The following is a 12,307-nucleotide window of genomic DNA, read 5'->3' on the forward strand; positions in this document are numbered from 1 at the left end:
ATTCCCCTTTCTCATTCAACCAGATACTTCTTGAAACAAAGGTTGTGCATCATTAAAAGTTTCCTAGCTTATGATATTTTATCACCACAATTGCCAAAAATTTATTTTTTAGAAACGATAATTTCTAAAAGAAGTGGATTTAGCTGAACATTCCGAAATTGGAGAGCTGTACTTAACAAAAGCTTTTTCCCCCTATCTATTAGGTACAGTGTTTTGTTTTAAATTCACTTAAAAAGCTTGATTTCCTTTGCATCATTCTATACTCTTCACACATAAAAAGATGTTCCTTAAAAGGCTTGGTTTTGATCGCCAGCTATATATTATAATGGTTCGCATTTAGCGCCTGAGACAAATAAGCAGTTTCTTCGGAGTTTATGCAGGCAGACAGACGAACATATCGAAATTGGCTCAGCTCATCACGCTGATCGTTATAGGGTCTCCGACGTTTTCTTCTGAGTTTATAAAACTTAATGGCATTGAAAGTTTGGTCTCCGCATGTCGGTTAGGGAGTGGACAGCAGTTTGTTTGCAAAAGGTTTGACCGGCGATTTTTAGTGACGAAAGAAATTATAAAAGAGAAAAAGTTCTTGGTATAAGATCATATTTATTTAAAGTAGCAAAATAACAAATTCCGAAAATTAACCTCAAACTTATACCATACCCTCCACCTTTGGAGTGCTGCCACTTGAGCAACTCTCTTGAACACTTCACTTATTTCATTAAAATTTTTACACTTATTACCGAAAATATGCAAAGACCCTCACAATATTTACATTCACACCCTCCTCGGTTACACATACAAATAACGAAATGAAATATACAGTTACTAAAAAGCCACCAAATACACACGAATAGATGGGTAACACAGCTTCCCCGGCTATGTTAGTAAATATATGTACATATGTATACAGGGATATAAACACGACACTATGAAATCACTTAAAGCCACGCTTCCACAGCCGCAAATCGTCGACATCGTTCGTTTCGATGGCATTCTGGAAAACATTGCGCACACAACGCACAAACAAGTAATTCGCCACCGGGAGGCAAAAGGTGAAAGAGCGTGTGCAGATCCAATTTGGTGGCGCCAACCAATGCCTCCACCAGCCAAGCCATCAGTTCAAAGCTCAACACAAACATATTGATGGTAAGCCAAGGCGTCATGTGACCTGGCGAAACCTGTCCGGGCGAAAAGAAATGGAAAAGAAAAAGTGATGAATGTGAAAACTGTGAAAAATAGCAAAAATAGCAAAAACCAACTTAACTCAAAGCAAGTAAGGAGGCGCTACGTTCGGGCAGAGCCGAAGTTTTCCGTTTTTAGTTTAGATAACCTACACTTTGGCTGATATACGAGTACGTATCTTTCAACCAAACTAACTCATATGAGTACACGGGGCTAGGGCGGTTTATGTATCAATTTCACCCATTGTCGGCAACAAATCACAGCATGTCCAAGAAAAAATTGAATATACACATTTCATGTGGTAGAAGGTCACAAGAGTAATAAAAATCATTAAGTGAGGTATGTTCGGGCTATGGAAAATATTAAGTTATCCGCCTGTAGCACCAAACCTTATTATTGATAGCATCACTTTGTTCGTGATTTTCCACGAATTTGCCGATATCTTGGGTATAAAGTCTACATCTTGAGCGAATGTTCACGTATTCAGTATCTGCAAGCTTGAAAAGGAATAAACTGTTGGGAACCATATTTGAATAGAGTTAGCAACCTGTAAATACTGTTAGTGTTGAGGTCTTCTTCGATAACTTCTTTAATAATTGATTGACTTATTATAAGATGAAAATATCTGCACGAATTTAAGATAGTGTTATACGTGAAGTAAGCAGGAAATCTGGTCTGATTTAGTCCGTTTTCAAAGTATGGTATGCCTTGCCACTTCTATCAAATTTGGCTGAAATGAAACGCGCAGTTGCTGAGTTATGAGAATCTACTAGAAAGTGTGCGATATGGAACTCTCGGCCCGCATCATATGTAAGCCTGCAGTATTATCTGTACCGTGAAATTCAATTACGCTGATAAAACAAAAGTATTATCCTCTATGCAACATGTTGCAACTGTATAGCTATTCTTAATAGTGCTTTGCAAGTTGTAAGTTTGGTGTATTTGTAGCGAACTTAACGCGGTTATAATGGTGTGAGTTGCGACTATAAATGCAGAAAACCGGAAAGGCCACCAACTTGGGTCTACTGTGCCAAAATAGTGGACAAATTGCAAAAACTTAGGTTTTTTTTGCATCACCTTAACACAGAGATAGACGAGTCAGCGGAGATTTCAAATTTCCACCAACAGTTTTTCAGGAGTAAGCATAAAAAATGAAAGAATTTTTTCCAAATCCCTCACACACAACTAACTTTGACGTTTCTGATTTTTTTGATGGTAGGATGATAGTCATTGCTTAGTTGGATATACTGGCGTGGCATGATGTTGGTGAAGAGGTGTTGCACGAGAGTTGCTTTTGGATATTCATTTAGATATGTTTACTTATATTTATACGTATATATGTATGTGTGTATGTGCTTCTGTATAGCACTATTCGGGCACATTAATCATGTTGAACGTCCGAAGCGATTCGCGTCACTGCATGCAACATGCAACGCTCTAGTGACGGTATTAAACAGGAAGCTGACACATTTTTTTGGCAACCGCCACAGTTATGCTAACTGTGTGTGGCGTAGTTAGCTGCTGGCATTCTGGCGATTCTGATTGCAATTGCCGACAAATTTGCATTCCGATCTGCAAGTCAAATGACATTTGACAAGTTGAAATGTCAAATAAATGAATATTCATATCGCGGCCAAAGTAAGTCATGTGTACATGTGTGGAGATGAGCTTCAATATTTGCGTTCCTATATATGTATACCTTATGTACATATGTACTTATATACCGAGATATGGACGTGGTCGTTAGTCATGGTAATAGTTTGGTTAAAATCCAGTTAATTTTTGAAGCCAAACAAGGGGCATTTCAAGGCCAGTGTACTCTGATAGAAAGAGGATTTAAAATTCTCATAACTTTTTGTACTTTCTAGTGAAGATACACATGGCTGCTTGAAATTATTTTTATATTTATTAAAGTGTAGGTTTATGATCGCAGAAATTACTCGAAATATGTGTTAGCACTATGGCTTTACCGTTTTTTCAATCATATGGGGGCATAACGTAGTTATTTCCTAGTGGAAATTTTGGAAAAGATTCTGTGGAATCATATAAACCGAATTAAACTTAGACTTGTTTCATCTGCTCAGTTATATTAATTACAAAATTAGAATCAGAAGTCGTGAACAGATTGAAAGATTGGTAACTCGGTATGGGTTTTGGACTTGTGATTTAGCATGTAGCAAGATGATAGGCATACCATGACAAACTAGTTGATATATCATCAGACGCCTTAACATTGCGAAGACTGTTTTAAGATGGGGCTGCATCGTTTGTACTTTATAGAATGTCGAATCTTTCATAAAACTTCAGATCATTGACGATCAAACGAATATCGAGACTTTGTGCTTTTCTCGTAGATCTTACTTTTTTCAGATTCAATGGCAAATCATTTCTAGCAGACCAAGCAACCAAATTATTTAAGTCTGTTTGAAGAATACGATTTAAAACAGCTTTACGTCGGCATATAATAAAATATTTGAGAATTCGGGTCAAGTTGACTACCTTGTGGAACACCTGAAGAGACATTAATTGAATCTGAAAGAGTATCCTCAAATATCCCTCGTGGTGTTCTATTATAAAGCTTGATTGAAAACCCAGAAGATTTTATGTACGAGAGTCGAGAGATTTCCTTTATCGAAAGCTTTGCTAAAGTCGGTGTATATAACATCCGTGTGCTTGTGTTTCCTAAATCCCAATAATGCATGGTTTACGAATTCAAGAAAATTTGCTGGAGTAGATTTCTCTTTATGAATGAAGTTATATGGTAGCTTCAAAATGTTTAGGTATAACTGATAGTTTTGCAATACCCCTATATTTTTCAATGTATGGACTAAATCCACCTTTATACAAAGGGATAATAAATTACTGTTTCCATATTGAACTAAATATAGCTTCTTTAGGAGGGGAATTAAAAATCCTGGAAAATAATCTTAAAAATACTAAAGAGAATTGTCCTGGCCCGGACAAAATCACCTATGCAATAATTAAAAATGCACCTCTGGTTCTAAAAATTCGTTTAATTAATTTATATAATTTAATCGTCAAAACTGGTGTGTTTCCCCACTCTTGGAAAAAATCAAATGTCATTTGTATTCCAAAGAATATGAATAAGAAAGATGACTACAAAAATGACCGTCCTATGTCGCTTTTATCATGTCTAAGCAAACTGTTGGAAAAAATAATATCAAAACGTATACAATTTTTTTTGTTTCAAAACAATCTAATAAGTAGAAAGCAAACTGCTTTTAAACCTAGGTCAGGCACGTTAGAGGCAATAATTTACCTAGACCACTTTCTAGCTAGTAATTTATCAACTCGAAATCACTGCTCTGTCATAAGTGTTGATTTTACAAAAGCCTTTGATCGTATAGGTGTCCACTTTATACTCAATCAACTTGATCAGTGGAAAGTTGGTCCAAAAATCTATAACTATACAAAAGCCTTTTTATCAAACAGAACTTTTATGGTCAACGTAAATGGATATAAATCAAATTTAAAGAAATTAGAAAATGGAGCACCACAGGGTTCTCCCCTATCGGTGACGTTATTTCTAATTGCATTTGAAAAAATTAATGCTGTAATGGGAAAAGTTAATAACATATCACACTATTTATACGCGGATGACCTCTATTTTGTTTCGAAGATTAATGATGTAAATACTTACATTCATGATTTGGAAAAGTTGTCTACTTTATTTACAAATTGGTCCTTAACATCGGGTGCTTCTGTTAATTTTGAAAAGTGTAAGCATCTACATATATGCAAGAAGCGGAACTGCAATCTTCCAGATCCATCATAAAAAAAAATCATATAATAGAAAATGTGCGCTATCTTAAAATCCTTGGAATAACCTTTGATCAAAAACTGACTTGGAAATACCAAATTGAAGACTTATGTCAAGACCTCTCAAAACGTATAAATCTACTCTCAAAATCATATGCAGCATGAAAAAGTGGTGCACATACAAAGTCTCTATTAAATATTATGAAAGCTTTGATATTGGGGAAAATCTACCATGGCCTTATTATATATGGTAAAACATCCAAACGCTGTCTGCAGAAAATCAAAAAATATTACCACATGGCAGCGCGCATAATTAGTCTCGCGTTTCGAACAACTCCAATTGCAAACATACTTTTTGACCTGAAACTCCCTACTATTGAAGACTGCATTTTTAAATTAACTGGGGAATAAAATATATAACTGCATACAAAACTCAGATAACATCCCTGTACAAAGACTTTAAGGCTCTAGCTCACTCGAAAAGATACTTAAAAATTAATTTACAATCTCGGAAATCTTCAAAATGGCTAAGAAGATGGATATAGATTTTTCGAAGCTAAAACTTACAAAGTTTTTCAGTCCTCCCTGGAAATCTGCAGAATCTCTTTTCATCTCCAGTGGTTTTACCAAAAATAGCACGAACCCACTTGCTTTAAGGCAACTACATGCTGAGGAAGTGCAAAAATGGAAGCAAAAGAACTGGCTAATTTGGTACTGTGATGGTTCAAAGAAAGTTGAAAACACTTTTGCTATTACAACAGAATCTAAAGAACTAATCAAAAATGGACGTTTGCCTAGCTACACCGCTATATTCACCTCGGAAATTACAGCGATTGAAGAAGCTGCAAAATTAAAACCTAAAGGCTGTAAACTAATAATATGTACCGATAGTCTCTCATCTATAAACGCTTTAAAATCTGCAAATATTAGTGATATTCTCACACGTAGGGTTAAATGAGACTCTATATACGCCAGCGCATGTAAACATTACGGGTAATGAAAATGCCGATCAATTAGCAAAAGACGCACACTCTCATCCTACTTTTTTATTAAATAACTACACCGAAAAAGATATTAAAAGGTGCCTCGCAAACTTCATCAAAAAACAAAAACAACGTGTCTCTAATTATGAAAACAAAATTAATGCTCATTATAAAACTATGCACCAGTTATCTCAACAGCATGGCAGTAAATCGAATTTTAAAACAAAACACCAGCAACTTGTTTTGATGAGACTTAAACTCGGCCACACAAAATTAACGCACGGATATTTACTTTCAAAAGATTCACCATCACCATCATGATACCCTGACCATGCAACATCTAATAAACTGCTACAATGACACATCGCAAAATGTTGATTTGCATACCGCTATAGCCACACTGGACTACGAAAATATAAGAAAACATCTACATGCTATATTATTAAAATTAATTTAAAATTGAAATGTTTATATAAGTAAATTAATATGTACAAAATGGGACGAAGGCCTAAGCAGCCAGTTCCTTTTTTTCTAGTATGTTTGTAAATTGATTTACAAGTCATATTATAATAAATAAATAAATAAATAAAAATCCTTGTCAAAGGCAAGAAGATCTGTTTGGCACAATTTTTCAGGAAGCGAGAGGGTACCATATTTGGACTGTAATTAAAAGATGGTTTTAACTTATTTAAATTAAGTAAGACGTCTTCTTCAGAATTGATTAGAGCATTAATTGAAGTATTCGGACAGAGCACGTGCTGATAGGAAAACATTTTAGTAGAATTAGTAGAGTAGTTTGATTTTAAAATTTCTGTAAACATATTAGAAATAATGTGATTGTCAGATGACATGACTGATTTGACTTTATACTTTATAAATGGAATGAATATTTATGTATGTTTTAAAAAGAAACCACTATATGGATCACCTCTCTAAGTAAAGAATTACCACACACCAAAACTGATGAGAATTTTTCGGTGTTGACTGACAAATGGTCAAAATAAATGTCACTAAGTAAAATTACATAAGAACTCTCATCTACAAGGCTATTGGAAGTAACTGGTGTGCTACGATAGTAGATTCCTCAAGTAATTGGCCTTATCAATTATGAACTTAACTATTTCATCCTGATCCTATTATATTTTTATAACCTCCTGTACTTGCCATAATATGGATGTCTCATAATTGAACTCGATCCTTTATTATACACCGAATAATTTAGGTTTAGGAGTGAATAAAAATCTCAGCATCGTTACCCATTCGTTATTAAAACCTCGTATTAGCCCAGGTCAAGAACAAAAAGTTAGATTTAAAGTAAAAACTGACTTACAGAGGATGTCTTTATTCGTACTTTGTAACAGTGGAAAAGAGAATAAGTTAGAACTTCTCCTTCGAAAAAAGATTTGAGTTGAAGTGGAGATGTATGTAAATTGTTTCATACTTAATGAAAAAGAGATTATTCAAAGTGCTCTGAACCGATCTACCATACTTAATATATTATATAAAAGGGAAAGTTTCAAAATAAATTGTTATCGGAACTGTATGACTTATGATTGCAATATGAGTTTATTTGGTCTTTCGCGAACTGACCAACTATTAATGATACTCAGAAAAATCTCTTCCGCTGCTGTTGTTTTGAACACCACCGAATTATTCTGTTTCGAGAAGGCCACACCGCAGTTAACTTCATGTCAACTTTTAATTTCAATATTTCTGAAAAGGATATTTAGTACATACCCAAATACTCACATTAATAACTGCATACCAAAGCAGCAACCAAGCATTGAGCATCACCAAAGACCCAACCAGGCGACATTTTCGCAACACCGAATAGGGTATGACATAGTATTTACGAGAGCGCCACATAGAGACACGTTTGCGTCCACCCCAGTAAAGGCTGGTAAACTCACTGAGACTATAAAACTAACGAGTGATTAAATTTCATTTATATCTCGACGTTCTCTCTTTCTTCTACATCCTCTTACCGAGCCAAGCGTGCTGATCGCCAGCACCACCCAATAGATAACGGGAAACCACTCAGCTTGGCACAGCGAACTCTCCAGTAAAAAGTTTTTGATCGCTCTCCAACGAGTGCCTGGACAAAAATGCCAAATTGAGTAGACGTCGCAGTCGTCCACGGCAAGATCGAATTTGTGCCGCAGAAATCTGCAAAGCTTTTTGTCGAAATGTGTAAATTTGTACATTGAGCTTTCAAAAGTCTATCTGCAAAACTAAGAACTATTGAAAATTGTTACACGGGCTTTTCTGCTTTTTCAAAGATTTCACAATTTTTTGTTTAAACTGGACAAAATACGAATATTAATGGATTAACAATGACTTGATTAGATTTTGCCTATATTTTTCTTGTAATTATGCACTAATTATTGACGTTATATAAAAAATTTGGAAGAAAATTAAAGCGTTTCTCTTTTTTCAAATCTAAAAACTTTATGGCTGACGTTTTCGTGTCGTCGAAAAGTTGATAAATATACGAAAAAGTAGAAAACTTAAAATATAAACAACAAAAAATATAAACAACATTTGTACTAAATAATGTTGCCAGACCGAGCATTGTGATGTGTTTCATCCTTTAAGTAGCAATAACTAAATATCTTTCGAATCGGTAAATAGACGGAAATGATAAGGAATTCTTCACTATCAAAATCAATAAATGGAAAATGAGTGTGATTAGACATTCAAGAAGGGCTTAGGCTTTCCGAACTATTATTTTTGTATGTTTGGATGCCTTAAAACTCGATTGAATTGCGTTGAAAATGGCTGTAGTATAAGCACATACTTTTGAGTTTTGGAAAAGTCACAAAAAGGAGAATCATTGATTGATGCGTTGTGTGGGATGTGGCGGCGTCTTGTTGAAACCAAATGTCGCCGAGATCACGAGCTTCAATTTCAGGCATTCATTTTTTGAAAAAATATAGACCGATAATTCTATCAACCCCCAAATCACACAAAATCGTTGTTTTATCTGGATGAAATGGCAGCTCTGGAATCTCTTCAGGTTGATCTTTGTCCCAATTTTGCTTTTTTACATACCCATTGAGACAGAAATGGGCCTCATCGTCAAACTAAATTTGGCTCGGAAAAGTCGGATCTTCTTAGAACTTTCAAGAGCTCTTAGAGCTCGATGTTCCTTGGGAAGATCGAGTGGTTTCAGTTCTTGGACAAGCTATATTTTGTATGCTTCCAATTTCTCGACGTAAAATGTGCCAAGTCGTTCCTTACGTCAGTCCGAGATGCTGCGAACGGCACCGAATCGACTCTCCAAGGTCGCTAAGGAAATAAAGTACTTCATAGCTCACCAAACACAGAAATCTGAGTGAATCTGAATTATAACATAAGAATCTGAGCGGCTGAAGAAAGGTCGATTCGGATTTTGTTGCACTCATAAGAAGGCCTCAAGATAATAACATATGTAAGCATAATCTGTAGCTGAGAGGCATATAGAAAATTGAACTCAGATTAATTGTATTAAATATAAATCCGAAATTTCAAATAAAGGTAATATAAAAAATATTTTTTAAACCCATATTTATGTAAAGATTCCATCAAGCAAAATATATTTTTAAGAACTGATTAAAATTTGAGTTAATCGGGGAGACAATTGACAACAACATTAATAAATTTTAAACGAAAGAGTGCCGAACGATTTACGTGAGACAAAAAGGGAGAGACCGGCTAATTTAGACGATGGGCGAACGGATGAACACAAATACTTCCGGAGAGCAAAACATTTTTGTTACCATATTAGTGAAACTTTTTTATACCCTTTCCAATACTTCAATTAAACCGTTACCGTATCAACATGACTAGATAGCCATAAGCACATTTCAGATTCATTAAAAGCCTCTCAGAGTCTCTCACCTTGAATAAGTGTTGGTGTTACATTCGCTATTGGTTGGCGCGGCTGTTGAACTGTAGACGATGACAAGAGTTGAAAAGTGTATTTGAAAAAATCTCACGTGCAATAACATCAAAATGCCATTCATTTTCTCGCGTTTAACTTCCACTTTCATTCCGCACCCATTTGCTGAATGGCCATTAGCTCGCCAATGTGCACCTTTATTTGCTGGAACATACATGTTTCTGTGCACGTATGAATGTGCGTGTGTGGGCCCACAGGGAGCGAATACTCATTTCAGCGCTCACGCACGCACACACACGCGTACACACAGGCGCTTAGCTAGCTTTTGAACAAGCCACAATGGCCCCCCAAGGCCACGAAGTGGGCGGCTTGGCTACAGTTAATGTCAATAACGGCACATTAAACTCTTTAATTACAGCAAAAGTCCATTAGAAACGAACAGTGCGATACTAGTAGCGGTCGTAAAGGTAACGGGTAAAATGAAGGGTAAAATATGTGGCAGAGTAAGTGAGTAATCATACGAGTATAAGTGTGCAGTACTGGGTCGATTTAAGTACGCAGTCGCAGGTATACGAAAGTAGGTTATACAAAAGGTAACTGTAATTGCGACCCTTTGCCTTTCTCAATTTAAGCTTTTTTCAAGATTTTGTTTGCACAAACTTTAATAGTGTCTTAGGTCATTTTTGCTATATTGACCCCAAAGCAAGAACTTGAGTATGGTATATGGTGTCTTTTTAGACATGCGTTTTAAAACAAATTTAAACGCAATTTAATGTAATGTTATGGCTAAGAATTTCACCCTATTATAAATTCTATGGTTTACCATTTTATTTTAAAAGTTCGGGCAAGTGACCCCCGTACCTGGCTCGAATAAACTCAAGTGGGAGGCTCAATTTTCGTTCATTTTTTCAACAATTGGTGCCAGATGTCAGCAATAACGCGCAGAATTTTCTTTTCTAAGGCATCAATCGTCTTGGGCATCACATTACCACGCAAAAAATAGTACAGCCTTGATAATTATTGTAGCCACGACGCGAGATACGAGAACCAAAGGGTATCTACTTTGTTTCCAGTGATAATCGGAATCAGTGACTATTTCGCTTTGGGTCTATTCATTCCGATTCTTGTACAAGGATCTTCCACAAAATCCTCCGTATACTGAATAGGCCCTGCTGCAAATGTTGCGCACGATGTTCATTGTAAACTAGAGTAAATTTTGTGCGAAATGGAACCATGGCTACTCGAACTACCGACTCTGATGGGTCATTATGTTGACCGAAATTTTGACGCAGAGCGCTATGCGTTCATGGAATGGCATATCCAACTGAGACTAAATCAATTAATATCTGCTAAGAATACTAAAACCGATATTATATAAAATATTCCCTTATTCAAACTTACAGCTCCAAAATCTAACTTAATATAAACAGCCATTCCAATGAAGGTAAATAACCAATTGTTCCACATTAAATAGAAAAAAGTAAAGAAGGGTTAAGTTCGGGTGTATCTGCATATTTTATACTCTTGCAACTTGCAAGAATCAAAGTCTTAAGATGTAAAACGTCAAGCAAAAGATCGGAATGTACGCAATTTTGTGTATACCTATACTCTATATAAGTAAATTAAGTCTTAATGTTTCTTGCTAACAGTATTTATAACGTGGAATTCTATCGAATCAAACATTTTACTTCACCAAACGAACACAAGACGGAGGTGGGCTGTTTTTCTTAGTTATAAAATTTTCTAGAAAGCCTGTTGCCACGGCAACTTATGGAGTACATCCAGGGTTTTCATTTACTACTCCGTAGCAGAAAAATTTCTAGAATGCTTCGGGAGTAGCTTTTCAAACGCTGATGGACTCATATCACCTAAGTGGTAAACTTTTGGTTTAATGGATAAAGAAATATGAGAAGAGGCCAAAGAAGCTTTTCAAGCTCCAGAAGTTTTTATTATTTGGTATTTTTTTCACTCCGCAGCCAATATTGGCAAAACGACTTGGTTGCAGTCAATGTTGATCGTTGGATGCAAATGGTTATTGACTTTCCTTAATGGGTCAAAATTTTGTTATCTAACTGAAATATGCTTTAACTCCCTAGACTCGTTTTTCTAGTTTGCTATGATATATACTACAACTGATCTTGGTTTAGGTAAGAGGGAGGAGTCGGGGGTAAGGTTTTCAAACCTTTTTTAAATGTATTTGGTTTTATTTTTATATCCTGGACAATATATATTAAGTTCCTTCAAGGAAATTTTGTAGACCCTATACAAATATACTACAGTGAAGGTCTAATTTGAAGATTGGGGAGAAAGTTTATTTCGCAGAAATGGTGAGGCGGTGATTTTTGAAGTTACTAACTGAAAATTGAGCAGAGGTAAAAGTAGCACTAACTGCCGGTTCTACGACATGGAGCCTGAAACACCGGAACACCTGCTGATCGACTGCACAGCAGTCTGCAGACGCAGGATTAAGGCCGTCGGATCC

General features: G+C 35.8%; 1 pseudogene; it reads right to left on the reverse strand.

Annotated features, from left to right (window-relative positions):
• Nucleotides 1-670: 670 nt before the first annotated feature.
• On the reverse strand, nt 671-8,159 carry LOC120780633 (annotated as a pseudogene).
• Between the last annotated feature and the right edge of the window lie 4,148 nt (nt 8,160-12,307).

The sequence above is a fragment of the Bactrocera tryoni genome, unplaced genomic scaffold (assembly GCF_016617805.1).
Source record: "Bactrocera tryoni isolate S06 unplaced genomic scaffold, CSIRO_BtryS06_freeze2 scaffold_25, whole genome shotgun sequence".
NCBI lineage: Eukaryota > Metazoa > Arthropoda > Insecta > Diptera > Tephritidae > Bactrocera > Bactrocera tryoni.